Raw genomic sequence first — 20,657 nt, 5'->3', positions numbered from 1 at the left:
ATTATATGCATGAATCAATGGGGACTATTAAGGACACAATTGAAAATCTCCTAGATGACCGCAGTTATAAATGTGGCAATTGGTGGGATTGTAGGTTCGTGAATAGGATCTGATGTCGATGTCTCTGAAGTGTACTTTTGGCTCATGCATTCTATTCAACATCAATGGATTATTGTAGCTTTTGTTATAATTATTAGTAGCACCAGACACAAAATAAGAGCATTAGTAGTTTAGAAAGATAACCTTTTCATCATGCAACATCACTTTTGTGGATGTCTGAATTTCACTGTCTTGTCATGCCTCCACTACCACTTGTAGCACTACTGTTTTCATTGCATGTCCTAGAGTAGTAAAGATTTTGCATTACATTTGCATTATGATGCACTCTAGTCATTGGGATTCTTCAAATGTCATGAAATAATGCTTCCATGACTGATAATTGCTTAATGGTGTTTTATGTTTGTCAAGCAAGAAGATGAAACTGTGATTTGAAATCAGCCCAATGGATCATTAAAAACTTTAATCATAAAGCGAGTTTGACAAAGAGTACCTATGCCTTGTTTGATGACAAAGATCAAAGTTTTTTTGGGAATGATTCAAAGTGCAAGCTGGAAGTGTTTTTTACTTTCAAACCTCAGATTCAGTCTTGTTTTGACAATCGACAATCCAACCACATAGTTGCACTGTGCAGTCCAACTTGTTGTGATAGGCTACAGTAGTCCGACCATGTATAGTCCAACCATGTAGTCCAACTTGCTCTAACAAAAAACAGTCCGACCATGTATAGTCCAACCATGTATAGTCCAACCTACTACAATCTGATAGAAGTCCGACCATTATTCTCTCATTTTTTATCTATTCTTTGAAATTCGACTTCACAACAGAATTCCATATTGTATAAGCTTTCAGTACATGTTTTTAGATTTGGAAATGGATGAGATTTGCTGATCGGATTGAGCTCCAACTTGTGCTTAGTTGTCCGAATACAGTCTGACACAGTTTTGAATGTCAAATTCTAAAGCCCAAGCAACTGAAGTGAATCAAAGGTAGCTTCATGTCTCTATTCTCTCGTTTACCTCAACAAAAAATTTCACTATTTTTTGACCATCATGGCAAAGTCAAAGCAAAACAAGTGTTAGAGGATGCATTGTTTGTTATCTGGAAATGCTAATCATAAAGAAAAATATTGTTATTGTATTTGTGCAAGCATTGCAAGAAACATGGTCATTGAAGAAAGTATTGTCTTGATCTATTGGAGTTTTATGAGATATTTCCAACAATATTTGAGGCAAAGTTTGATTGGAAGGTCAAGATGCTATTGGATAAGCCATTAGTTTATTCCAACATGCTTGATGATGCAAAATCTTGGCATACCAAATTCCATCGAGGTGATTGGAGGTCTAGTCAACATCTTTCTGACATCCTAGAGCTTCAAAAAAGGGTTTAGATATTGCAATCCAAGTATTCTTATGAAGAGGACAATGATTCCAATTTTGACTATAGTTCCGACTCAGATTCTAAAGATGGTGGTAAGATTTGCAATGATCATTTAGTTAATTCTATCCATAATAAGAAAATTACTCTTTCAAAACATACGCAAGTCGACATTTATTCCAAACAATCTAATGAGAGTTCGATTAGAGTTTGACAGCAAGCTGCAAAGGTTGGAAAGCAACTTGAAGCAGTAAGATAGTGATTCCGGATAGTCAAATGATAATTTTGACCAGTCTGAAAGTTCAAATATGAATGTATATACAACAGCATCAGTTCTTGGTTTCTTCATCGACAAATGGAGTAAGAAGAACTTGAATCAACAAATGATGATAAAGAGGATTACTTTTCGACCAAAGATGATCAAAATTCAAAAGAGTCATATGTTGAGGGTGCATGATGTTGAGAGTTCACGCTCAACATCATGTGATCATGTGTGCATAGCACCATCACGTGATCATATGTGCATAGCACTAACCTTATAGAGTGCTATAAAGGAAAGGGTTAGATCCCCTACCCTAACCCTAAAAGGGTTTGTATATATTCTATTTTTTCAACTAAATCTAGTGTACAGTTAGTCATTTGTGGTGTGCTCTCTAGCTGTGCCCTCTCTCCTCATCTCCACTCTTCTCCTCTCCCCTCTTCATATTTTGTCATGGTATCAGAGCTCCCTTGTCTTCCGCTGAGACATTGTGATTCCTGAGAGTGTGAGAGAGATTGTGAGATTGAGAATTCTCTTGAGTGATTGTGAGATCCTTCCCTTCACTTCCATTGAGTGAAGGATTTCTGTTCATTAAAAGAGAGAAATTTCCTTCTCATTGAGAGAAATTTCCATCATTCTTGAGAGAGAGAGAGATTCATTCTTCATTTCATTCCATTGAGAGATTGTGAGAGCAAGATGCTTTGAGAGGAAAATAGGGAGAGTTCAAGAGTGTCTCTGAGAGAAAAAGAATCGCGTGAGAGACTTCTTGTGTGAGAAAATATGTGAGATAAGGGGCCGCCTCCTATCTTGATGCACAAGCAACGCCTTCAATCTCTACCATAATCTAAGTGAGGCTCTTGTAGCTCCAAAGCCTCCTAGCTTCTACAACTATAGCTTCATCAAACACTACGACAAGCGCTTCAGCTCCCTCGACTCAATATGCATGGCACGCATCTGTGGACTCTAGCGCCTTCGACGAAATGACCTTCTACTACAACTCCATCTATAGGCTTGCAACTCCATAGCACAACCAAGACAATGCTTCAATGATTGCTACTGCCTCGCCCACGTCCACTGAGCATCAGCTCAATAGCAAGAATGGCTCAAAGCTCCTCCAACATGAGCTCCTAGCTACCGCCAATGACATCAAGCGCCTCCTTGCTATCCAAGGTACCTAAACACCTCGCACATGACACGTTATAGCTCCAAAGCTCCAAAGGTAAGGTTGTGCCACCTGACGGCTGGCTCTACACCAACAGCAAAATTAAGGCCTGTATATTGGCTGCCTCAACGTAGCGACAATGCCAAGAGCCCCGACTCTAGCACAGAGTATGCTCACCGTCAATATGGGTAGGTTGAGGCAACTCCAACGAATGCTCAGCACGCCACCGAATCTGCTCCAATTCACGGGCTCTAAGCTCATGCCAGCACTCCAATAGCTTCTACGCTTCCAACACCTTTGCACCGCATGCTCCAGCGCCTTGGCTGGACTCTACCAACCATCGCCATAGCCACCTCTAAAGATAGCATCCGCACCGGCACCATCCAAGCCTCAGCAAAGTAGCACCTCCGCTTCCGTTAATGAAAGCTCGAGGGCGATGAATTCCCTAGATCCCGAACGAAATCTCTTTAGATTCTGCTAGCTCAAGAATCACCATGTGTCCACCTTATCCTCAAGGATTGGTAAGGTTAGTCAGCATAACCTTGGTCAGATTACCTGGGGTCAGGTAGCTTTAATTGGGTCACCACAGCTATGTTTGGTCAAGGTTAATCCATGTCATCATCTTATCCTCAGGGTCACCACACCAGGGCTTCAGCCACGTGGTAGACCTTATCTGCCATGTCACCCCTACCAGCTCACCAGGCCAAGTCAGCAATCCATGTCATCACCGATTGCCACATCATCATCAATTACCACATCATCAACCATGTCACCTGTGCCATGTCATCAGGGATACATCATCAGTGCCACATCATTAGTGCGATGTCATCAGTGTCACGTCAGCATTGCCATGTCACCTTGCTGACATCATATGTGCCACCTCAGCACTGACCCTCTGCAGACACAGTCCCTTGTCAGGCACAATGTGCACACACTGCATGTGCACATAGTTGCCACCTCAGCACAAGGCTCCACTGGCACACTTGTTGCTAGGCACAGTGCCATATCATCACTGCATGTGACTCACAGTGACACATCTTCATTGAGCACATTTGCACTCCTTTTGCCCCTCCACCTAGATCAAGTCATATCTCTTGATCTAGGAAGAATTTGAGGGCGCTCCAAAAAGGAAAGTCGCTCGTTTTTTTGTGCTCTACGCGCTTGTCACATCAGTGCACATTTTGGTGCAAGTTACACTCACATTTGAGCCTCGCTGACAAAACCACTTCCTTCATGCACATTTGCCTCTACATCGATGCATTTGACCCAGCACTTAAAAAGAACAAAAGAAAAGGAATATTTTGCTATTCTTTCATTGATCGATGGTCGGTTTAGATCTAGATTAGAGCAGACTAGATCGCCATGGAGGGGACGCTTTGAATTTCCCCAAGTTTTCAATCTAGGCCATGCTCAAAATTCCCAACTAGTACCTACTCGGAGTCAATCCACACGTTCACATATGGTTTCACATCATTACATTACCTAAAACCTTACATTCATCAGTTTAGTGACCAGAATTCAGAGAGTATAGAGGCATTGCAGATTGATTCAGTGGGCAGATATAGCACTTGACATCGATGCATCTGACCCAACACTTAACAAGAACAAAAGAAAAAGAATTATTTGATGTTCTTTCATCGATCGACGGTCGGTTTAGATCTAGATCAGAGTAGACTAGATCGCCATAGAGGGGACGCTTTGAATTTCCCTAAGTTTCCAATCTAAGCCATGCTTGAAATTCTCGACTAGTACCTACTCGAAGTCAGTCCATACGTTCACATACGGTTTCACATCATTACATTACCTGAAACCTTACATTCATTGGTTCAGTGACCAGACTTCATAGAGTACAGAGGCATTGCAGATTGATTCAGTGGGCAGATAGCACTTGATTTCACACACACATGCCACCATTGTAAAGCCTATTCGGCTATCTCACAGCATCATGCACATCATTTTAGCCTTGTAAAGCCTCTTGGCTATCCTCGGCATCATTGCCACAAGCCTTGTAATACAGATCAGATTTTATATACTGTAGTTCTATCTTCACCGATGGTACAGAGATTTCACTTGGCATATTCAGTGTATTTGTAGTTGATTCATACAGAGATCTTCATGACACTTTTTGAGTACATTTCTTGCACCATGTCGAGTAGCAACCTCAATTTGGAGGCATCTGCTAAGTTATACAACTCCAATTATGGTACATGGAAATACCGAATGGAGACCATTCTTGTGCTTTAGGACAAATGGGAGTATGTCGATGGGTCTACACCTAGACCATTGGCCGATCTAGCTACCAGTAGCTCTACTCCATCTGTTGTCATAGCACTAGCAACGGAATCTACATCAGGATCTACATCTACACAAATAGTTTTTGCACTAGTAGTAGATCCTACCATTGCCCGAGCTTAAGCAAAATGGGATAAGAAAGACAAGTATGCCTATCACTTGATCAAGCAGAATGTGCAAGATGTCATGCTAGGATAGCTCAACATAGTCAAGACATCAAAAGAAGCATGGGATATGTTCGCAGCTCTCTACGAGTCCAATAACACATCTAGGATTCTCAACTGAGAAACCAAATCAACCATAATTTCCACAACATGAGTGAAACTGGTCATGCTTATGTACTCCGCATAAGAAACTACAACAATCAACTTGCAGTAGTAGGAGAGACTATGAACCGTGCAGAAATGGTTCAAGTAATTCTGAATGGACTGGAAGAGGGATACAAGAATCTAGTCCAAAGTATTGCCATCCAATGGCAAATTCCAACACTGGAAGAACTTCAGTCAGTTCTACTTGGTGAAGAACTCAGGACTCAAGCCATTCAAGCACGTAAAGGTCATTCTAATGATCAGGCATTCACAGCTTCAGACAGAAGTAGAGGAAAAGGCAGAAGCAGAGGTAGATCATACCAAAAAAGTGGTCATCATCAACAAAATCAAAGTTAGAATCAACATCAGCATCAGCATCATCCTTAGCAACATCAAAATCAGCAAAGAGGAAATCATTCCAATCGAGGAAGATTCCAAGGACGAGGGAATGCATCCACCAATGTGTCAAACATTCAGTGCAACTACTGTCACAAGTTTGGACACTATGAAAGAGATTGCTGCAAGAAGCAGTACGACCAAGGCGGTCAATCCAATAGTAATTGAGGGAATTCCCGAGGAAGAGGAAATCATCGTGGTGGACATTCTAGTCATAGTCATTTTGCAAATGAACATGGAAATATGTTTCTTGCAAGCGAGGAATTGCATCAGACTGATACAATGCACCTAGACACTGATTTCAATCCCAAAGAGGAATTTAGTTATCAAGTTGACCAAGTGGAATAGGATCCTTGGTACATCGACAACGGTGCATCATGTCATATGACAAATCATCAGGAATGTTTCACAGAGATGAAACCATTAGAAGGATAGAAAAATGTCATCTACACAGCAAACAATACACCGAATCCAGTTCAAGGGACAGGTGTTATCCCTATGAACAATTTCACTGGTACAAAAGGATTAGTCAAAGATGTGCTCTATGTTCCGAAGCTCAGTAAGAACCTTTTGTCAGCAGGTCAAATGACGGAACATAACTACAAAGTCATCTTCGATGGTGATGAATGCATTATTAGAGACAGATCCAAAAGATGTCAGCTAGTAGCAAAAGGTGTCAAGGAAGGACACTTATACAGAATGCTAGCTATAGTATGAGATAAGCATGCCATGTCAGCTCAAATGCAACAGATGCCACTATTTGCAAAATGGCACAAGAGATATAGTCATGTCAATTTCAAGTACTTGTTAGATCTCAGGAATCAGAATATGGCAATCGGGATTCCGAAGCTACAGTTTCTTGGAAAAGTTTGTGAAGCATGCTGCTTCGGCAAACAAAAGCCAACCAATTTTGTCAAAAGTACCTCCAGTGCATGAGGTATTCTTGATTTGATACATACAGATGTATGGGGTTATGCCTAGACCCGCAGCATCAATGGTCCACTTTACTACTTGACCTTCATCGATGACTACAACAGATATTGTTGGGTCTATTTTCTAAAAGAGAAATCTGAAGTGTTTTCCAGATTTCAAGAATTCAAAGACATGGTAGAAAACCAAACAGGTAGAAAGATCAAGGTCATGAGATCAGATAAAGGAGGTGAATACATGTCTTTAGCATTCGTGAACTTTTGCAAAAATCATGGCATACAAAGACAATTCACATGTGCAGATACTCCTCAGCAGAATGCAATAGCTGAAAGGAAGAATGGGAATTTAGCAGACAATGCTAGAGAAATGCTTAGTGAAAAGCATCTCCCAAATCAATATTGGGAAGAAGCAATAGCTACAGCTAACTACTTGCTTAATCGGCTTCCTACCGAATCGATCCAAGGTATGACTCCATATGAAGCATTCATTGGACACAAGCCACGCATTGGGCATCTCTACATATTTGGTTGCATAGCATATGCCCACATACATGATGATCATCGCAAGAAATTGGATGCAAAGTCATGCAAATGCATCATGGTTGGCTACAGTGAAGAAAGCAAAGCATACAAATTGTATGATCCCATCAACTACAAAGTCATTATCTCAAGAGATGTAATATTTGATGAGGAATCAAAATGGAAAACCTCACCTACACAGGAGATAGAAGCATCGACTTCACACTCATCTATAGAACAGGTTGATGAAGAAGAGCAAGAATTGCAAGCAACACCCCAAGCAAAGCCACAGTAGCTCAGACGGTCTACTTTTTAATAGACCCTCTAAGTGTATTCTACTAGAGGAATATGGTTTGAAGAGTTTGCCCCAACACTATTCCACTGGTGGAATACCCTTGGAGAGCCTACAAAAAATGGGTCATAACTTTTGCTCCTTAGCTCAGATTGAGGAGCTATAAAAAGGAAAAATATTCAAATTTTCATGATCTATGCAATGGTAGGCTTAAAATTATAATTTTTATAGGTATAGAAAAGATAAATTGGAAATTTGAAGATGTATATGAGAGTTAAAACTTTTTCCTAATTCATATTATGCTAGGAAGGAGTTCAGTAGGGACCACATTTCCTTAAAAGTACTTAGGTTTGGAGGAGAGTTGGGAATATTTTGAAAATACCTCCCTTGCCTTCCCATATTTGATAATGTATTAGAGATTAATTCATGATCTATAATAATGTGGCTTCAATTATGAGATTTTCAATATACTTTTCCTACTCATCCAAGGAATATGGTATACATTGTTACATGAGAGCTTCTCAATACTTCAAATATGGGATTGCTAAAGCTAAGGGAAACCCTTTTAAATCAATTGAATTACCATAATCCTCAAAAGAGAGTATGGTAAGGAGGGATTTATAGGAGTTTCTAAAGTGTTCACTATTTGTTCATATATCGATGATGCTCTCTAAAATGAGGGTTATAATGATAAATAAGTATATGGTTCCATAAATGAGAAATTAAGAAATACTTGTATATTTCTTTGAGAGATACAATAGTATGGATGGTGTCAAACATTATCGCTCGGACTTTTTTACTCATAGGTTTTTGCTCGAAAAATGTGCACAGCCCATTTGGGGCTCAAAGAACCTCTTCATGAGGGAAAGTTTATTAAAGGCAGTTTCCTTCTCATAAGTGGCACATAATTTCTTCCACAAATCTTCCATAGCATGCTACTTATTTACTAGTGTGAAATAAACTAACTCTATAAGATGAATTCTAACAGTAAACTTTGCTAATGCATCCAACTCATTCCAATTATCCTCAGACATATTTGTAGGCTTAGCTTCAATCCCTGCCAAGGGTTTAATCTACTTCTTTTGAATAAGAATGTCCCTTACCTTTCCTTTCCACAAAGAAAAGTTTGTCCTATCAGAGTTTTAATACTGAAAAACTCCTTTTCAGACATGGAAGAGAATGCCATGATGCAAATAAAGCAAAATCCCAAATGCTAGTACATGCAAGAGAGAAATCACACCAAAAGGAGGTGCACCCAAATATGTATGCCTTAGTGGAGGATAGTGTCACCAAAACTCAAGGTTCAAAGCATCAAAATGCAACTGACTCATGTGCATATACTATGCATCTATATAAGCAAATCTTGCCCAAAAGAAAATGTCAACCTGAAATGACAAAACAATGGAAAACCCAATGCCAATAATAGCCAAATGCCTTAAGCATAAACACCATCAGCATCAATAATATCTCATCCAAGAGATCATATCACTGTCAGTGCATCAACTGCAATGTGTCAAAAGCTATCCCTCAGCATAAAATAGCATCTATGTGCTAGACATCCATCAATAAAGCATCCCACAAGGAAATCTAGGCCTGTTAATGCATCTAACAAGGATTGCAATGCATCTAAATGGCCTATAAAGCATCTGTACCAACCTAATGCAAACCACAAACTGTAACCAGAGTGATCTGCATAAGGTATATCCAAAAAATCATGGCCTCATAGCAATGATTGCTAGTGAAAATAGAACTTGAGATGTCTCAAAACATGGGTGTCATTGCATAATCAGGCTCAACAAAACAATCTGCAAATATCTCTCTTCTTTTGGAACTCCAAAATCTCAAAACTAATGAATGGGAAATGGGGAGTCAACCTTTGCAATTGACTTGTAATCAAAGCTTTGAACCTTTGAATGGAATTTTGACAGAGAAATAGATGATTTGGCATCTCAAAGGGATGAAATCTCCATGGTATTATGCAAGAGCTAACAAGTAGCAGTTTTTGGGCCTTTGAAACGCAATGGAACACACGGTTTTGGAAACCGTGGTCCCAATCATCGGGTCTAACACACAAACCAAAAAACGTTTTTGCAAATAGGCTTGTTTGTAAACACCACTAGAGTGTGAATGATGAGCAACACAGAAGTCTTAGGACCTTCTGAGTCCATCAAAACTGACAGATCTACAAATGATTGCTTCAAACTTGAGTTCCAACACACTAGCAGAAAAAGGTTGAAGCAGAGATAGTGTCATAAATCCAATGAAATGATCAAAAATTCAAGAATGAAGGGGTTTTTGAACTCTCAAGGTACAATGGACACCAAAATCAAGCAATGGTTGCCTCTAAAGGTCATTCTAGGCTCTCAGTCTCATCAAAAGGAACATGAGAATCATTAAAAAACTTCCTTTTTGCTCCAAAACCGCGCAAAGAACTTTCCAAAGGTTCTGGCAAGGTCTCTGCAGAACAGGATGCAAGTAAAGTCAACCAATGGAGCTTATCCTTCCTCCCATAAAGCTACAGTAGCAGACTTCAGGCTCCAGGCTCACACCCGGGCTCAGCTAGAACACCTATGCTCTGATACTAGTTGAGAGATCTCAATAACAGAAGTGGAATGGAAGAAGGTGAGAGAGAGGGAGAGCCAAAAGAGAGAGCCACACAAGTTTTGGTGGATGCAGAACACCCTAATCTTCTATGTCATCCATATATATATGCATTTGAGTATTGCACATAAACTGGAAAAAAGAAAAAAAGACGATTACTGATGAGGTGTGAAGAAAGGGGAACGGAAAAGATTACTATCGGAGTGTGTCTATAGACGCATTTGAGAAGCACGTTTATTTTTACATATAACAGTGCGTCTATAGATGCGGCTGTCTGTGTCTGCAAATAGGCTAGACACACATCTAGATGTGCCTGTAGATGCAGTTTTAGACGTGCTCTGAGACACGTCTATAGATGCACTCCGACAGACGGACTATTCTAAAAAGTAGAAAAGGACATGTGCCCAACATAAAAATGTAACACTGATACCAAAATCATGTGTTTCTTGGATACAACAAAGGACAAATCCAAAGACAACAACTTCCAAAAAAGATCAACCATAAAAAGACTTACCTTGGATAGAGGTATGGAAGCTTCTTCTCCTTTTTCAAAGTTGCTTCTCTTCCTTGTTCACCCTCTTCTCCTTTAAGCCTGGAAGTAAGTGTGGATGCCTTCCTCTTAAGTGTAAGCTTGGAGGTAAGTGTGGGTGCCTTTCTCTTAAGTGTCAAAACTATGGATCTGCTAATAGCAAAGCAAGCAAGCCACACAAAGTATAACTAATGTGAAGGAAAGCAAAGCGAGCACGCTAAAAGCAAATTTAAAAACCACGTCTAATAGTGCGTCTATACATGCATCTAAATACACGTGTAATTGCATGTCCACATACACAGATCAGATGCAATTTTAGACGTGCACAATAGAACAGACAGACACAGCTTTAGACGTGCCTTTAGATGCGCCACAGAGTTTTAAAATTAAATAATTGAAGAAAAGCAAAATTTTTGGGGTTGTTTGTTTGTAAAATGTCTTCATCTTCAATAAGTAGCTCCAGTGAGGATGAATCCCTCCATATCCACCATCGCAAAATGTGGTTGGAGCAAAAAATCAAATGTATGTGTGATCGATGTCGAGGAAACATGTATCGTGCACGCAGGATTACACTCAATCACATCTCAAAGTATGGAGAATGGGATGCGACCATAAACATGGTAAGTGTTAAAGAGTTAAGGTTGATTGAGATACCTATGGGTGTTCATATGTTTGAGTTATGATCCCCTTTTAATTTTATATAAGATGCAATGCCACACCCGCATATGTTGCCCTATGCTCACTGTGAGGGGGCGAAGCGTCGGTGATATGAGGTGGGATCTTTAGGAGGGACCGTTTCGGATGCATGGAGTGATGGTGATAGTAGCCCTCTGCCATTACCTCATGAAGCCGTGGAGGAGGAGGTGTTTGATGATATGGTGTGGGATTCATATGTCCATCAAGGGAGGGATGATAGCATGGAGCAGGATGATCTTTTTACCGTAGCATCGACTCCACTGTTTGAGGGGTGCACATTCTCTGTTCTACGTGCCTCCCTTGAGTTACTAAACTTGCAAACCATCTATGGATGGAGCAATGCAAGTTTGAATGCATTACTCAAGTAAGCTTTAAAGTCTATTTTGCAAACATGGTGAATTATGCTAGTGGGTCAATTACTCGAATGCTTTTCCTCATTTATGGTCTTCATGTGTAGGCTATTGTGTAAAATGCTTCCAAGGAGAATAAATTACCGACCTCAAGAGATATGGTAAGGCAACATGTGACCTCTCTTGGAGGATTAGATTACAAGTGCATCCATGCATCGTCAACGATTGCGTTTTGTTTCGTGGACTACATAAGGATGCAAGAGAGTGCCCTACTTGTGGAGAGGCAAGATATAGAGCAGATCTCAAAACTTTGGACGTGCCTCGTAAGATTCTGTGACATTTTCCCATAATCCCTCACATCCAACTTATGTTCAAGTGCAAATCCATTGCAGAGCTCATGTCATGGCATTCCTCCCATCGATCAACCGATGGCAAGTGGAGAACTCCCACAGACTCTCCTGCATGGAAGCATATTGAAGACACATGGCCAAGCTTCAAGGAAGAACCTAGGAGCTTGAGACTTGCATTAGGTATGGACGGTGTGGACCCATTTGGTCTGAAAAGCACCTCTAACAGTGTATGGCCAGTGATATTGGTGAATTATAATCTTTCACCCTCTATGGCTATTAAGAAAGGACATGTTATGCTGTCCCTTGTAATTCCAGGGAAACATAAAGTCAAAAATCCTGATGTTTATTTGGAGCCTTTGATTGACGAGCTAGAGATATTTTGGAGAGGTATCGAGGTGCATGATGTGAGCAGGCCTCCCTCGTCATGAGACTTCAACTACAAAGCGGTCTTAATGTGGACAATGCATGACTTCCCAGGCTATGGCGAGTGTTCAGGTAAGCATTGCACTTCTAATTATGAATAGGCAAAGGATGTGCCACCCTAAACCCAACTTCAACTATGAATTGTGTCTATTGTTCAGGTCTCACTACATTGGGTTACCATGCATGTCTTGTTTGTGGTCCTTGGCTAGTTGCCTCACGGGCAGACACATTGAATAATGTCGTCTATGAGAATCACCATTGATTTCTCCCACCTTATCATCCTAGATATGTTGCCCCTTGGAATGAAGTCCTCCCACAATCACTCACCGTGGGAAATTGGATGAGAATTTGGGACGGTTCCACGATTCCTCCACCACTTGGCATGAGCTGGTAAGGGTTTGTAACTATTGTGTGCTATATTGGCTGGAAATAAAGATTGCCCGCTAACACTTTATTTTATTTAGATACTCCATCTTTTATCATTTACCATATTGGTCCCACCTCAAGATCAATCACCTACTTGATCCCATGCATATCTTCAAGAATGTGGCATCTACCATTTGGGAGCATTTGAATGGGACACGAGATTCTATAGGCATAAGGGAGGATCTACGTACCACAAGGAGGATGCGTGAAGCTTGGCCACAAGAAGAGAGACCAAATGGGCATGTTTTTTTACCTCTTGCACCATGGAGGTTATCAAAGCTAGAGATGGCAGCAGTGAAGCGCGCTATTTCTACAATTCGTACTCCCACTAGATGCATGAGGTGTTTGAAGGGAGCCTTTACAACGAGCAAGAAAAGAGGTGTAGAGCAATTATATGGCTTGAAATCTCATGATTGCCACAAGATGCTCCAAGTATTTTATGTGCATAATATCTTTTTCCTTTCAAATTTGTGAGTGAATAATTATAAGCAACTAATCAACCACCTCCTTGTGGGTTCAGTTCATATTACCTACTAGCATTTCACGTAGTGCATCGAAGGATGTGAAAGATTGTATTTATAATATGGGTGAGCTTGTGAGGTACTTTACATGATACAAAATATAATGCGTATCAGTGCTCCATGCAAGGTGTTCATATTGCTAATATGGTGTACTTTTTCATTTCTAGGTATGTTCACGAGCTCAAAGGAAATAGATCCTACCACGCTTGAGAATGCTCGAGTTATGTCAGTGGAGGTGGTTTGTTTAGTGGAGACATTTCCACGTTCTATTCTCACAAGCCAACTACATCTTATAGTGCATTTGGTGGATGAGATTGCTATATGTGGTACTATACATGCACGATGGTTGTTCTTTCTCGAGCGCTTCATGAAGACCTTGAAGGGCTTCATGAGACAAAATGCAAGACCCGAAGGTAGCATGGCCGAGGGTTGGTTGGTACAAGAGTCACTTGTATATATTTCTAAGTTTCTTGTTGATGTGGATAGCTCTGTCCCACGACTATGGAGAGATGATGAAGACCTAAGGATGACCTCTATTGTGCCTCAAGGGAAAGGATGCAACAAAGTAATAGACATGGAGTTGCATAATAGTATCAACCTCTATTGCGTGCTTAATAGTGATGTGATGAAAAGATGGGTGACAAGATACGAGGATGCAAAGGCAAGAAGACAAGAAGAAAGGGCCCTCTTTTGTACAAACCACGGATCTCATGTGCCGTATCCTCAGTATCTAAGAGCACTTCCAAAGGATATTCATGTGGATTGGCTACTTGATGAAATGGAGAAAGCAGAGAAAGACGAGGGGATGCATATCACAATGGAAGAATGGGAGTATGCTAGGGGATGCATGAGCAAGGTCGGTATATAGAATGTTATGCATAAGTTAGGAGCTTTCAATAATTTAGATTGCTTATTTAAGTGATTTTTTCTTGGTGTAGTGCACTATGTTCAATGCTATATGGTGTGAGGGCAAGCATTTTCGAACACAACGGATTGATGATAAGAGAAACACACAAGATTGCGGCATCATTGCTAGCTTTGAGGTAGCCAATGGAGCCATGGATGATTATTGTGGCATAATCCAAGATATTATTAAGCTTGACTTTCGACGCTTCTTTGTGTATGTTTTGAATGTAAAGTGGTTTAAGGACGTGGTGGAAAAAGGCCCTAATGCAACAATCAAATGCCATGCAAGTGGCTTTGTAACTATTGACTCCACAAAGTTTTGGCAAAGTAGGAAGGACACACTAGTACTACTGCAACAATGTGAACAGGTACTGTGCACACATATAAAAATACTCGCTTTTAAATATTTGATGCAAGGAAAATAACAATATGATTGTATTTGTGTTTGAATTAGGTTGTCTATCAACCAATGGTGGATAATAATAGATGGTGGCATGTCATACCTATTATGCCACGTTCCAAAGTGATGTATAGTACATTTACTAATATGGAGCATATGGAGGATGATCATGGCCATGGACATGATGATGACTGCTCGGGGGGGTCACTATGGATAAACTCTCTATATCACGTGCATTCAAGGCTTATTTGTAAAATGCCTTATCCGTATATTTTTCATTAGTAAAATGTACCCTTTTTCTATACAAATCTGTAAATTTTTTTGAAAATCATTTTAAATACTCCCTTATGTAAGTTAAATTCTGTAAATTTTAGGAATTAAAAATATCCTTTTGTTGAACTCACGTGATAGGGTTACATAAGATTAGTGACCCCCCCCGAGGATGACTGTGATATGAGAGAGGAGGAGGATCATGAGATAGGAGATATACATATTGAGGCCATTACCTGTGAGGATGAGCCTACCATTAGTGATGCTGATTTCGATGAGCACATGAGTAGCACAAGTAGTAGTGGGTTGAATGTATTTGTAGATCTAAACACTTGTTTGGATTTTGAAGTAGATAGTTTGGCAAGGGTTGATCTCATTGAGGATAAGATTGGACCGTAGCCCATCATTGATATTGGCAAAACTATTTTACATATTGTCTCATTCTCCTCACCTCACTTAATTCTTGTATATGTGGGCTTGTAAAAAAGCATTGATGTTTTTGTTAAAATTATGTGCTTTGGTAATCATGGGCAATGTTTGGAAAGCAATGATGTACACCAAAATCTCACTTTTTGTGTTCTCTGTTTTGCATCTAAATACGTGTCTAAATACGCATCTAATTTCCAATGTAAACGTGCTAATACACGTGCAAATAGACGCATTGATAAATGCAATCTTAGATGGGCCCGTATTTTCTCAGTGTAGACGTGCAAATAGACGTGTTAATACACGTGCAAATAGACGAGCTGTTAGACGCGCTATTAGATGCACCCATAATTTCTCTATTCAAGCAATGCCTATAGACGCGCCTGCTGTTTTGCGCATCTATCAAGCGCATCTATAGTTGCTTTGTGTTGTTGTGATGCTTGTAGGACCACATAGTTTTTGTTTTATGCATATGTATATTCTGAAATAAAGTAGCAAAAATGTGTAGAGGCATAAACCAAGATAACCTTGCCATTTGGATCCAAATGTAAGCTTCATGGCCATGCCCACATCCTTTGCAATCTTGTCCTTGTACGATTGCAATGTCCTTGAGTCCACATTGCTGCAATCCATGTCTTGAAGTTGTGGTGGTGCAATGGTTTGCAAACAGCCCTAGCTTGATGATGTCATTGGAGTGATGTATGTTGCATTATACCAATACACATTCTTCATTTCGCAAGGAGGCCAACTTCTCCCCGGCATGCATTTGCTTACCTAAATCCTCATGAATCGCAGTGAACTTGCCTATGAATTATTCAAATGGTTCCCACTCGTCGAGGTCCAAAGGAAAACATCTACCACCATGAATAAGAGCTCTAGAAAACCAAACACAAAATTTCCAAATGGACTCATTACACTTATAGGTGAAAAAGGTACATAGATAGAAAGGCTCACAGTGTGATGGTATCCTAGATTGATTGAATGATGGAGGAAGCCGCATATCTTTTCCCATGTAAACATGTTGCACTTTTGCGAGCCATATTTTCTTCCCAAACTTGAACTTCAAGATGCGCCCCTTCCACTCATGCAAGATGTCACCTCTCTTGGTCTTGGGAAGCTTATGTGGACCTTTGGCCGATCCTTTCATCACTATCTACTCATTTAAGCTGTAGGTGCAAGGGATCCACTCATCTAATGCATTTTTGGTGTTGTGGAAGGCACAAGAGGTCACAACATTGCGTGGTCTTGTAGCCTTTCTCCTCACCATGCTTGCAGAGGTTGCAACATCAAGAATGGGACTCCTACATAAGGCAATGCACTCCAACAGAGGCACAAAAGAGGGAGAAGGAGAGGGACATAGCAGCAATAATAGAGGCACAGGAGAGGGAGAAGGAGAGGGACAGAGGAGCTCGATAGAGGCACAAAAGAGGGAGAAGGAGAGGGACAGAGCAGCACCAACAGAGGCACAGGAGAGGGAGAAGGAGAGGGACAGAGCAATAGCAACAGAGGCATAGGAGGGGGAGAAGGAGAGGGACAGAGCAGCTCCAGCAGAGGCACAGAAGAGGAAGAGGGGAGAGAGAGAGAGAGGAGCTACAACAAGCACACCAGAGCAGGATGGAGCAGAGAAAGAGGGGGAAGGGGGAAAATGCATGGGATTTGGTTCAAATCTTAGTGATTTGGCAGGTTGGACTAGAACAGTGGGGGGCAGAGGCCCTAGAAAGAGAGAGAGGAGAAGAAAAATTTGCCATTTGGGCCCTACCATCCCATTGAATGCAATTTTGGGCTCATATTGGGGGATGTGCACCTGGTAGGAGGGTCAAACATGGGTTAAGAGGGGGGGGGATGGTTTGGGTGGTCCCTAGTGTTAACGTCGCCGCCACCAATGGAACAGAGGTAGGAAACCAATCATCTGATGCTCCACGAGGCATTCAAAAGTCGAGCTCAAGGGTTCCAGGAGAAATGCTTTACTTAGTAATACTGATTTTATTAGAGCCTGCTTCATTTTCAACAAGGGCATCCAATCTTAGGGTCAGCTATGGCAAAGAGATCATATCAGATGGAAGAACTTGTTGGAGATTTGAAAGAATTCAGACTGACCAATCAAGATGCTATGTTTGTCACTAATAGACTAGCTGTTTGGGAAGGCGACACATAGTAGAAAGGGGGCTCAATGCTTAACTATGCATTAGAGTTTAGCTGGATACACTCCCCTCATTTGCTCCCAGTTCCTACACCTTATGACTCTATTGAAGATATGATCCCTTTATTAAATTCCATGTGGAACACCTCCAACTCTACGCTTTGCTGGAAGCGGATATTTCATTATATTTGGCCAAAGCTATTCAGGAGAAGATGTTGACCTTGCTCTGATTGGTTATGTTGAAGGTTGTCTGGACAAATGCAAGGGGCCTTAGGATTGGAAAAGGGGACGGCAAATGCCGATGCTGTCAGGGAGCGCGGCAAGAAGACGTTTTTCACTTATTCGTAGCATGCCTGTCAGCTAGGAAAGCCTGCAAGAAAGTCTAGATACAACTAGGCGAGCTAGTCAATTGGAAAGAAATTTTGCTTGGGGATGCATCTAAAGTCAAACACTCATGATGGGCACTCGTTCGAGCACATGCATTATGGTTTGTGTGGATTTCCAAAAATGAATTTCAATTTAATGATAAGCATACTGATGTAGAATATATTTTTATGAATGGTTAGCAGGCATCACGGATATATGAGAGCGACCTTGCACAGTTCTTCGCAGAGATCAAGAACCACGAGCTGGAGCACCACCAAAACTTCAATCAAGAATGCCACTTCAAGGGATCCATCTATTATGAGACTGACTCAGACTCTGACTGAGTCTGTTGCGAAGTATCATCTGGATGACTCAAGATCTGCAAACCTGGGGATATAATTGTTTTTTTTTTAAACATAAATATGTATCATATGAATTGTTTATAACATAAATTCTTTTTTCTATAAAAAAATGTCGGTATTTCACACACACTAGTGCAGTGGCTAGCATTACTTACACAAGCATTTATAAGCACTTTTTTTGCTAGTCACTAAGCTAGCATACTTTGTAAACGTCAAGATATCTTTTCTACGTGTGGCATCATGGGCTCCAATTTGTGACATGCAACATAATCATATCTAAGTTTTCCCAAGTGATAACACATGAAAAATCAAGATTGTAAACCTATGTATAATACAATCTATCCACACATGTGCGTCATAATTTTGTGAGTTGCTACGAGCTGACAATTGCAAGCTCAACTAGCTAGACTTCGAGCGAGATGCGAATGGCCAATGCGAATGGCTAGCATAAGCAAGCCCACGACCATCTCAAAGTCAAGTACACCTAAAACATTTCATACGAGTGAAATTAAGATCCTAAGTCTTTCCAAATTAAAATGTTTCATACAACTACGTTCTAACATATTAAAATCCTAATTCTTTCCAAAGACACCTAAAATATTTCATCCGACTAAAATTAAAATCCTAATTCTTTTCAAAGACACTTAAAATATTTCATGCAACTAAAATTAAAATCTTAAGTCTTTCCAAAAGACACGTAAGTATTTCCAAAGTAAAGTATTTCATGCAACTTACAAATTAAAATCCTAAGTCTTTCCAAAGACACCTAAAATATTTCATGCAACTAAAATTAAAATCCTAAGTCTTTCTAAAGACACCTTAAATGCTTCATGCAAGGTCTAATAAACTTATTTTCCTATTAGTATCTAAGTGCCAACTATACATTTAGTATCTATGTGTGAGTGGATTCCAACTGGCAAATGTGAGCCCACCACCGGCACCAAATTATACTTTTTAGAAGGATCAACAAAACTTACAAATCTATTTTGTATCTTTGTCCATCCTTCTTTTTTATGCTTCTTGTTTTCCCCACGACTTCATGGAATACTAGGAATGTCCTTGTTCCTACCTCCAAACTCACGAAATGATGACATGTGTGCTTTCCCATCTAACCCATCCTAGTTTTTTTGAGAGTAATCACATGGTATAGGAAGGAATAGGATAGAAATACATTTGAATATGGATGGAATTACCTTTTATCCTATGCCCTACTAGTGCTAGACCCTAAGTAAACTAACTAGTACATACACTTCTTCACAATATGATCAATTGTGGATTCTTTTGGAGTCTCCTTGGTGATGACCATAAGGGAGGGAGGCCATAGGAGCTAACAAAGCTCTTTTATAGAAGGCACACCTACAAAGAATACGTAGGCACCCTTTCTCATGGGCAATCGCAATGGACACTCTTTGAGCTATTTTTCCCAAGTGAGGACTTCGCAAGTGAGGACGTGTTTTTATCCTTCTTCTCAAAGAGTGGGCTTAGAATTAGCTCTTGAAAAAGAAATGGAGTGAGGGTGAGCCTTGAAACTACATGTTCTAGAGGAAGCAAGCACTAAGTTGGTTTTCAATGTCTATTCTGTTACTGCTCAAAGCTGACTTCGTATCATGATGTTTTTGGACCATTTCGATAGTGCCTGTCACGATACTTGAAGGCATTGTCCAAGTCTCCCTCTTGTCACGTTATTCCTCTGTTTCATGATCAGACTACACCATATTTATTCTTTTGAGATATCAAGCCCCCTACTCGCCAATAGTGCCGCAATTTAGGTGGAACTCAGCCATACCCATATGCCAGCGTCATTCTTGGATCAGCCTATTTCTTGAAGTAGTACGGTTTGTAATTGTAGAATACGATTTTTAATTGCAGAGTAATACAGAACCCGGAAAGTACTGGTGTATGTGAATTCTGGTTCCGTTATCTCAAGCCTCCGCGGTGCTAGTGGGCCTTTCAATTTTGAGTAAATTCACAAGGTGAGATCGTGGGAGGTTTCTGTCCTCCATTCCGGCTTCAACCGTTCAACGCGAAAGAAATGATCGCCATTTTTAATAAAAATCAGTTTTAAAGTACTACGAATTTTTGCGGATGAAGTACAGCTGTCATTTTTATCGCACGAATCGGAGTCAGATTTGAACTTTCGACCGGTTTTCCGGCGGTTGATAAAAAGACATGGCAGAGCTTTGATTGTGTTCACAGAACGATTATAAACGTCCGTGTTTGTTTTCTACATCGATGCGCACATCGTTTTTAAAGGATAATTACTGTCGAACTGTACAAAGCTTAAGAAGGAAACATGTACC

At 40.4% G+C, this 20,657-nt stretch overlaps 1 pseudogene; it reads left to right on the top strand.

Annotated features, from left to right (window-relative positions):
- The first annotated feature begins 54 nt into the window (after window positions 1–54).
- LOC147900655 (uncharacterized) lies at window positions 55–12,802 on the top strand (annotated as a pseudogene).
- The last annotated feature ends 7,855 nt before the right edge of the window (window positions 12,803–20,657 follow it).

This window comes from Dipteris shenzhenensis, chromosome 6, assembly GCF_047967505.1.
Source record: "Dipteris shenzhenensis isolate YYH24624 ecotype China chromosome 6, Dip_SZ_1.0, whole genome shotgun sequence".
In the NCBI taxonomy this organism is placed as follows: domain Eukaryota; kingdom Viridiplantae; phylum Streptophyta; class Polypodiopsida; order Gleicheniales; family Dipteridaceae; genus Dipteris; species Dipteris shenzhenensis.
Note: the sequence above shows the minus strand (reverse complement) of the source record. Positions and strands in the feature narration are given on the sequence as shown.